Raw genomic sequence first — 8824 nt, 5'->3', positions numbered from 1 at the left:
GTATTTGTTTTTCTACCAATATTTGAGTTAATGGGATTAAAAAATCAAATGTAATGGGAATATGTACATCAAAAAGGGTATGAACTTGCAGGAATTTATAAAATGCTTCATATGCTTTCCCTTTTGTTCTTTAGGGTATTCTAAATTTTATTTTATTATGATGATATGATAGTAAGTGCATTTAAACCTGGCCCTCAATTATGAGGCTTAAAAATAACTATACTAATTTTTATGATTAAAAAAAATTCTCAGCCATTTGGTTTTATAGTATTCATGTATATTCATGGGTCTTCTCACTGCCTCTTATAAATAAAATGCTATCATGGTTTCTGGTTAGAGGTTAGGAATTTTCATTCTTTGGAAAATGAAATTAAAAGAGATGAAACACATTTATACACACTAGAAACAAGGATACCAGTTGATCTGTGAAATGTGAAGTTTCTGATGCAATCATGAAGAAAAAGGCATTTAGAAAGGAAAATGTTATCTACATTTGAGTGCCCTTTTAACTTGGTCATGATGTCACTATGGTTATTAGTCATGAGTAGTAAGGTTATTAATCTCCATTTGAATAAAAATAAGGAGCCAGACTTGTTTGTATGAAATCAGAAGGCATTCTAAAATTCGTATTTTTCTAATTCATATTTCTTAGATAAGGAAATTCTTTGATCAAAAAGCTAAAAAAAAATGAGTTTTCTGTAAGTTTTATTCACATACAAAGTTTAATTTTAGTAGACACTGCTTTTGAACTAAATATAGCCTTTCTTACTAACCACGAGTCACACCAAATTGAGCTGTTATAAAATATTAAATCAATTTTAATTAATTTCCTCTAAGGATGTAAAAGTGAGATATTTCTTTTCACTTATTTATTTATTTATTTTTTTGGTGAATAGTCAGTTTACAGTGTTGCATCAGCCTCTGGTGCACAGCATAATGCCTCAGTCATACATATACATACATGTATTCCCTTTCATATTCTTTTTCATTCTAGGTTACTACAAGATATTGAATATAGTTCCTTGTGTCCTTTTCCCATTTTTAACATATTTATTACAACAAACCTTATATTTTCATGTATAGAGGACTTAGATCTTGTTTCCAGTGTTGAATCATGGAATTCTAAAGAGCCAGACACTTCTCCACAACATTTCCTTGCCTCACCAATGACTTGGGCAGGAGAAGATCAGGGCTCAGTTCAGGATATGTGGTGATTCTCCTGGAGATTTCACTGTTTTTCCCATCAAGGCCCTCTTGATGCACAAGCATTGGTTATATGACTTTAGTAAGTGTCTCCTTTCATAAGATATTTAAACATACTTTACTGAATTAGAGACTATTGATAGGTCCCAATAGAGTGGGTGGTGAATGAAGAGCAGCTCTCTTTGGCTTTCAAGAAAGTTTTATAAAGATGTTTGATTTCCTTCTCTGACTTACTTTCTGGTTAGATGATACACTCTGAATGGTGATGATTCTGTCCCTGCCTATGATGGGGACAGTTGGCTGCTAGTGTGTTGTAATGGCTGCTGAAAGCTGGTGTTATAGATTCTCTTCAGATCCAGGAGTTGTCACTAACTATTCATGTAAATTTGGGAAAAAGTTATATTTTGTGTACATCAGTTTTGTCATTTGTAAGTGGGCATGGTAGTACTTACACATGAGTAGTTTAGAGATTTATGAAACTTCGTGAAAATAAAGTGCTTAACACAAAACCTAAGTTAACAGCAGGCATTTAGTAAGTAATAGCTATATAAATTATTATATAATGATATGTGCATTATATGTTATATAAAATTATATATTACTAGTGATTTATGGAAATGTAGGCCTGACAAGTTAATCATGGAGGAAGCCTCCTTTATTTCTCACTATATTTCTTAATCTTCTAAGCCCAATGCCTGGTGTATCTGAGGACAGAAACATAGTAAAGCCTATTATTATTGCATCAGTTGACTATTTTGATTCTACTTTCACAGCATATAGTACAGTATTCTGATATCCCACCTTTTTAATGCAAAGCTTGGGAATGATTTCAGCAGTTAAAAAAAAAAAGAAAAAGAAAAGGCAGGACATGTGTTAACATCTTTATGTTCTTGTATCATTGACTGAAGTCTACAGATAATTGAGTACAGTCTTTATGCCAGAAAAGGTTGCAGGCACTAATATCATGTTGAGTGTTTTGTGAATTAAGTCACCATCACTTGAAATTAAAATCTTTTAATGTAATAGTACAAACTGGCCTACCATCATTTACAGTTACTAAAGAAATTTACAATCCACCCACATGAAAGACAGAAGAAAATACTATTGAGAACTTACAATGAGCTATGCATTTTCATTTATAATATCTCAACTAACTTATTTATTAAAAACTGTAATGTGATATTTTATACATTAGATGAAGTAACAGAAAATCATAGAAGTTAATGAACTTTTCCAAAATTGGACACATAAATGAATAGTGTACCTGGAATTCTTCCCAATATATCAATTTTTAGGCATTAAACATTAACATAACCAAACTAAAATATGTATTTGTTATTTTTCATTTTACATTCATAAAATGCTTGTAGCCAATTCATGACTGTTAGAAAATAAAATCAAATAGTTGGATATTAGAGGTAGAAAATGTTTTGCAAGGAGAGAATATATCATATCTCTTTTCTTTTTCTTCTTTTTTGTAGCTTCTTTTAAGAGGAATTAGGAAAACAGGATTTTAAGGTGTTTATCAGATTTCTAAATGATATCTTATGTCTCAAGAAATAACAAAGTCTTAGAAATTGTAGAATGTGTTAATAAATACAAATGCATCATAATCAGTAGTGTAAGAAAATCATGCTCCTGATGTTACATATTCTGAGGGTGATTGAATTTTTCTTGGAATTATATAGTCTGTTTAGAGATTTATGTTATAAGACACAAATTTTTAGTTTCAGTTCTTCTACTAACTCCAACTTGGTGACTTAGAAAATAGACATATACATAGATAGATAGCTAGACACACTAGCCTCCTCCTCAATTAGATAGACACATAGACAGAGAGACAGACTACCCTCCTCCATTAGTTAGAGACATATATAGACAGTCACACCAGCCTCCTACTCCTCCTCTATTAGATAGATGAATAGATAGATACACAGAAAGACAGATAGAAGAACACACTAGGCTCCTCCTCCTCCTCCATTAGATAGCTAGACAGACAGACAAACTTCCTCCTCTTTCTCTGTTAGACAGTTACAAAGACAGACAGACACAGACAGACACACTGGCCTCCTCCTCCTCAATTAGGTAGATAGATAGATAGGATAGATGGATGATACATACAGACAGACACACATACAAACAGACAGACACAAGAGCCTCCTCCTCCTCAGATAGATAGATAGAAAGACATCACACACACACTAGCCACCTCCTCCTCCTCAATTAGGTAAATAGACAGACATACTAGCCTCCTCTTCCTGTATTAGATAGATATAAAACAGAAAAACACACTAGCCTTCTGTTCCATTAGATAGACACATATATAGATAGATAGACACACTAGAATCCATTGCTGGGTCCTGTGGTAGTTCTATTTTTAGTTTTTTTTAAAGAACTTCCATACTGTTTTATAGTGGCTGTACCAGTTTACATTCCCATCAACAATGTACTAGGGTTCCCTTTTCTCTGTATCCTTGCCAACATTTGTTATCTGTAGACATTTTGATGAAGGCCATTCTGACAGGTGTGATGTAGTATCTCATTGTGGCTTTGATTTGTATCTTTCTGATGATTAGCAAAGTTGAATGTCTAAAAAGGAGCCTGTTAAACATCTGTTTATCTTCTTTGGAAAAATATCTATTCAGATCTTCTGCCCATTTTTTAATCAGTTCTTTTTATATTGATGGATAATACATTCTTATGAGTACCACAAAGCCCAATACACAGAAATTTGTCAGCTCTCCCAGAAGCTTTTCCATGTGCTCTGACTCAATCATAGCCCCTTCCCTTCCTTTAAGTAAGTCCTTTCCTCTAAGTTACTGTTACAGAAATCACTTCCTTTTGTTTATGATTCTCTTACCCAAGTATATCTCCCTAGGTTCTAGTGTTTAATCTTGACCATTTACAAGGAGAGTTGCTGTTCCTTGTAAGTCTGTTTTGGTCTACAGATTTATTTTTCATACCTTCCTTGAAATATACCTGTTTGACCTGTTTTTCATAGTCTGGATTTGACTGATTGCATACAGGTGGTACAGTTTAGCCTTTTTACTTCCTCAAACTGGCAACTGGATCCAGAAGCATGATTAGGCTTAATTTGATCCTCTGTCAGAGTGTGGTGTGTTTTTTCATAGTCACCTAGTGTCTCACCTCCTTTTTATGATGTTTGCAGCTATTGATATTTGATGCCTCCATTTATTAATTTATTATGAAAAGTGTTATTAGCCTTTGAATTCTCTCATTTCTTTTTCATTTACTAACAGAAGTAATTTTATAAAGAGATGCTTTCCCTTATTTGCTATTTGATTCCTTAATGCTACAGTACAGTTCACTTAGGAAAATTAGTAATGGTGTATTATTCCAGCATTCACTAGTTTAGCTATTAGGGCCATATTTGAAAGCCAAAACCCTAAAAACTGTCGATGATAATTAAGCAGCTGTAATTTAAAATTATTTTAATGGGAGAAATAAAAATTTGCCAAACACATCGAGTACAGATTTTTCCAAATAACATAACAGCAATTATTAAACTTGACTGTCTTATACAAAAGCCCTTCAGAGGTAGAGCTTGTAAATGCTATTCTCACCATTGGTATTTTTACACAGTAGAAACTATACAGCAATAAGAATGCATAACAACAAGTTATGCATCTTAGATATATACAGTTTTCAATTGGCTACTTACACATCAGTAAGGGGGGAATGTTCTTTTTGTTAATTTTTTCAGGCCCTTTGCCTTTCCCATATAAATGTACTTTAGAACGGTATATAAGCATAGATATATGTTGAGGTAAGCCTACTCTTGTGTGTAAGAAGAAAATTATGCTTGTCTTAGATATATGGTTATGTAGTATTTATATGTAAATATTTATCTTTCTTTCATACAGATTACATATGATGTAAATATTTTATTAATGTAACCATACAGACTTCTCTATATTCATAATATGTTTTTCTTCTGTGTTATTCCAGTAGTGCTGCTTGGCTCATTAGACTGTTACCGAGGTCAGCCTTGATGAGCAGGATAAAGCAACAGCTAAGCCAAAGGCCCTGCCGGGTGTGACTGATAATGAAACCACAGGGATGGGTGAAAGTGAGAAACTAGCTGTTCTCTAAGTATGTAAGAGTCTGTGACTAGTTGACTTCTTTTCTAGGGAAATACATATAATACGTAATAATATATATAATAACTATCAACAATAAAACTTTATATTTCATATTTTCTCCCTCTTTCTGTGTAAATAATCTGAAATTGCTAATGGTGACACTTAATGCTAGCAGTCTTAGTGAAGTGTGTTTTTAAATAAATACTTTTTAAAAAATGAATGAATGCTGTTGGTACAAAGTATAGCACTGTAGATGAATATTAACTAATTTTCTGTGCCCCCAGAGTATTCAGTTAAATTTGCCATGTGTAGGAGAATTGAGACTTTGGTTTTGGGCTTTTCCATAGTTCTCTCTGTATAGGAAAAAGCTAACTCACATACCCAAATTCTGAAATGTCTAGGACCATCCAGACTTCACGAATGTTTGTAAAGGTCTTTAAGAAAATGCCTTTTCAGACTTTTTTTTTTTTTTAAAAGCAGTGGAACCCTTATCTCCAAATGGAATCTTAGATAGTACTCTCTTTACAGATAAAAATGATATTTTATCAGTATAAATATAAATGTTTACATTTATGAAATTTACTTAAAAATTAGTGATAGCAATTAAAACAGACCACTACTGTTAAAATTGGGAGTTATAGATATTTGTTATTTTCTTATATCATCAGACTTCCAATATGTTTATATATTTTGTTTTTGTTGTATAATACAAAAATATTCTTGGTTGATCCCTTAAATAGGTGCAAATGGGAACTTTTCAACTTTCTTTGCAAGTCCCAGTTGACTAGTTTGGTCAACTAAACCAACCCAGACCCTTGAAAAAAAGATCAATAGAAATGATAAATCACTAGCCAACTCTGAACATCTGCTTGAATTTTATTTTTATTTTATTATTTTTTTAATTCTTTAGTCAAACTATAATATGCTTGTAGAAGAATTCATGTATCATCATAGTGCAGATGATGAATTTTCAAATACTGAACACATCCATGTAACCAGCAACCACATCATGAAAAACAAAACATGATCAAAAGCACAAAGTCCACACAGATCTCTTATTTCTAGTCACTGCCATTCCAAGAAACACCATCTAGTTTTATCCACTTCCATTTTAAAAAGTAAATATAAAAGTTACTAAATTACAGCAGAAATTTTCCATCATGACACATCAGTCACTTACTTGTTATCACCCAATTGAATATTCTGCCATGATGAAAATGTGTGCTGGGCAAGTGCTCCTCAGTCTCACCGCTGGTTAAGTACATGTCACATATGTTCTGTGATAGTCTGCTTACACTGTTCTCAGTGAGTAGATATGAGTTCTTGTAAAAGACAAATATAGAGCTATAGCTTTTCTAGAAAGTGACCCATTATGGGAGATTCATTTATGCACAGGACGGCCAGAGGAACTTGATTCTGTGATGTGCATGAAAACAAAGCTGGAGACCAAGTTACCATGCTGGTGGTCTTCAAAATATTAGTTATATAAAAGGCACATCTGAGTGTGCAGATTACTTTCTATTACAGTTTTTATGTTTTAAAATGAAATTCCAATGAAATATCTGTGGACCCCATGATTTTCTCTGAAAACTATCATTTTGTTAAACCTAATATGAAAACCACTGCTATAGATTATAAGAAAAACTCAGAAATAAAAATGCTGTTACTGAATTTGTGAGTTCAAGATTTGCAGATATTAACTACTATGTATAAAATAGATAAACAACAAATTTCTACTGTATAGCACAGGGAACAATATTCAATATCTTTTAGTAGCCTATAATAAAAGAGGATATGAAAATGAATATATGTATGTATGTGTATGACTGAAACATGCTGTAGACCAGAAATTGACACAGCATTGTAAAATGACTATACTTCAATTTTTAAAAAAGTCAAAAAGAAGTATTACTGAAAGAAAAAGTCTATTAAGATGATCTGGGCAGCCATATAATGCTAATTTTTTAACCTTATTTCTTAAATGTTCTTGATTCTGAAATAATTTGATGAGTCACTTACTAGAAGAGTGTACAGTATGAGTTTATTGTCTTGTGGCCTTGGATTTGTATTCCCAGCCTTGCCAATTAGCAGCTGGGTGACACTGGACAATTAATGCCTCTAAGCCTGTTTCCTCTTCTTTAAAATGAGACCGTGGGTTGATCAGCTGCAATAAGGTACAGTGCCTAGTATATTGCTGAGATTCAACAAGCAGTGCCAGCTGTGTGGTTCTCAATATGTGCATCAACCTCTATTAATAGTACAGATTATGTCAAAGAACCTGAGGGCATGCATATAAATTCCTATTGGCTGTGACCTGTTAAATTTACCTAGTATTTCAAAAATACACTTGAAAAATCTTCAAATCAGTATATGAACTTAGTTTAAAAACTGAAAAGATCAGTGGGTAGGTTTTTTTTAATGATTTGTCTTCTGGGATTAAACAGGCCTGGTTTAGGTGATATGTTGTCAAAGATTATCTTTTTTATTAATATGACTCATGAAATTCCTTGTGCTTTATTGTCTTTAAAAAGTTGATGACTATAAAATGAGGGCCAGATCTAGCCTTTTGCTTGTTTTCATCTGTCTCATGGGCAGGTGCTCTTTTGTGCTGTGGCCATGTGACTGGTGGAGTCACTGGATGTGACAGTATACTACACATTGGGGCCCTTACCACTGCACAGTAGAATTTGACACTTCTCAACTTGTAAATGGGATAAAAAAGGAAGCTTTTGACCTGTAATAATACACAAAATAATGACACAGTATTTTCTCCTTCTAATGTAAAAGGCAAGAAGTCAGTGCTTTATTTTTCTTTCTATAAATACATGAATAGAGATAACATACATGACCCCGGGATTATTTTTAATATAGGTTAATGACTCAAATTAGGAGAAACATACCTTTCTCCTGCTCAGCTGTCTGAGCAGTCCCTGATGCCTCTCTGCCTTCCATTTCTAATTTCTGACTTTTAGGTCATTTGCTTTTCTGCATGTTTGCTCTGCTGTTGCTTTATGCTAGAACCCCTTCTTTCTGACACCTCTCACCTGTTAAATTAGGTTGAGTGCTCAGTACTGCTGTGCTAGTTACCATTGGGGTCACTTATTTTAACCATACTAAGCAATACTTACACCCCCTGGTATTTCTGTAGAGGAGAAAAAAACACATTGTGCCTTTTTCTTTTGTTCATAAAATCAGTTCTGTCCTTCAGTCAGGCTACTCTGAGTCTGATCAAGTATTTAGGGGGCAGGCAAGATCTTTTCCCTAGAGTCCTACTGAATATCCCTGCCACTTAATTAGTGATTCTGCTCTGATGATATACCCTACTTTTTTGTTTTTAATTTATTTAAGCAAGTCTATTCCTTTTTGGGCACGCTTCAAATAGCAGTGGTGACCTTGTTACTGAGTCCAAACTCATTCTGCTCACTGCAAAACAGGCCAGTAAATCTGGAGACAAGGTGTTGGGGCAAGGAAAAGTGATTTTATTCAGAAAGCCGGCAGACCAAGAAGATGGCCAACTA

This window comes from Camelus dromedarius, chromosome 14, assembly GCF_036321535.1.
Source record: "Camelus dromedarius isolate mCamDro1 chromosome 14, mCamDro1.pat, whole genome shotgun sequence".
NCBI classification, from domain to species: Eukaryota; Metazoa; Chordata; class Mammalia; order Artiodactyla; family Camelidae; genus Camelus; species Camelus dromedarius.
The sequence above is the reverse complement of the archived record's forward strand: the minus strand, read 5'-3'. Positions refer to the sequence as shown.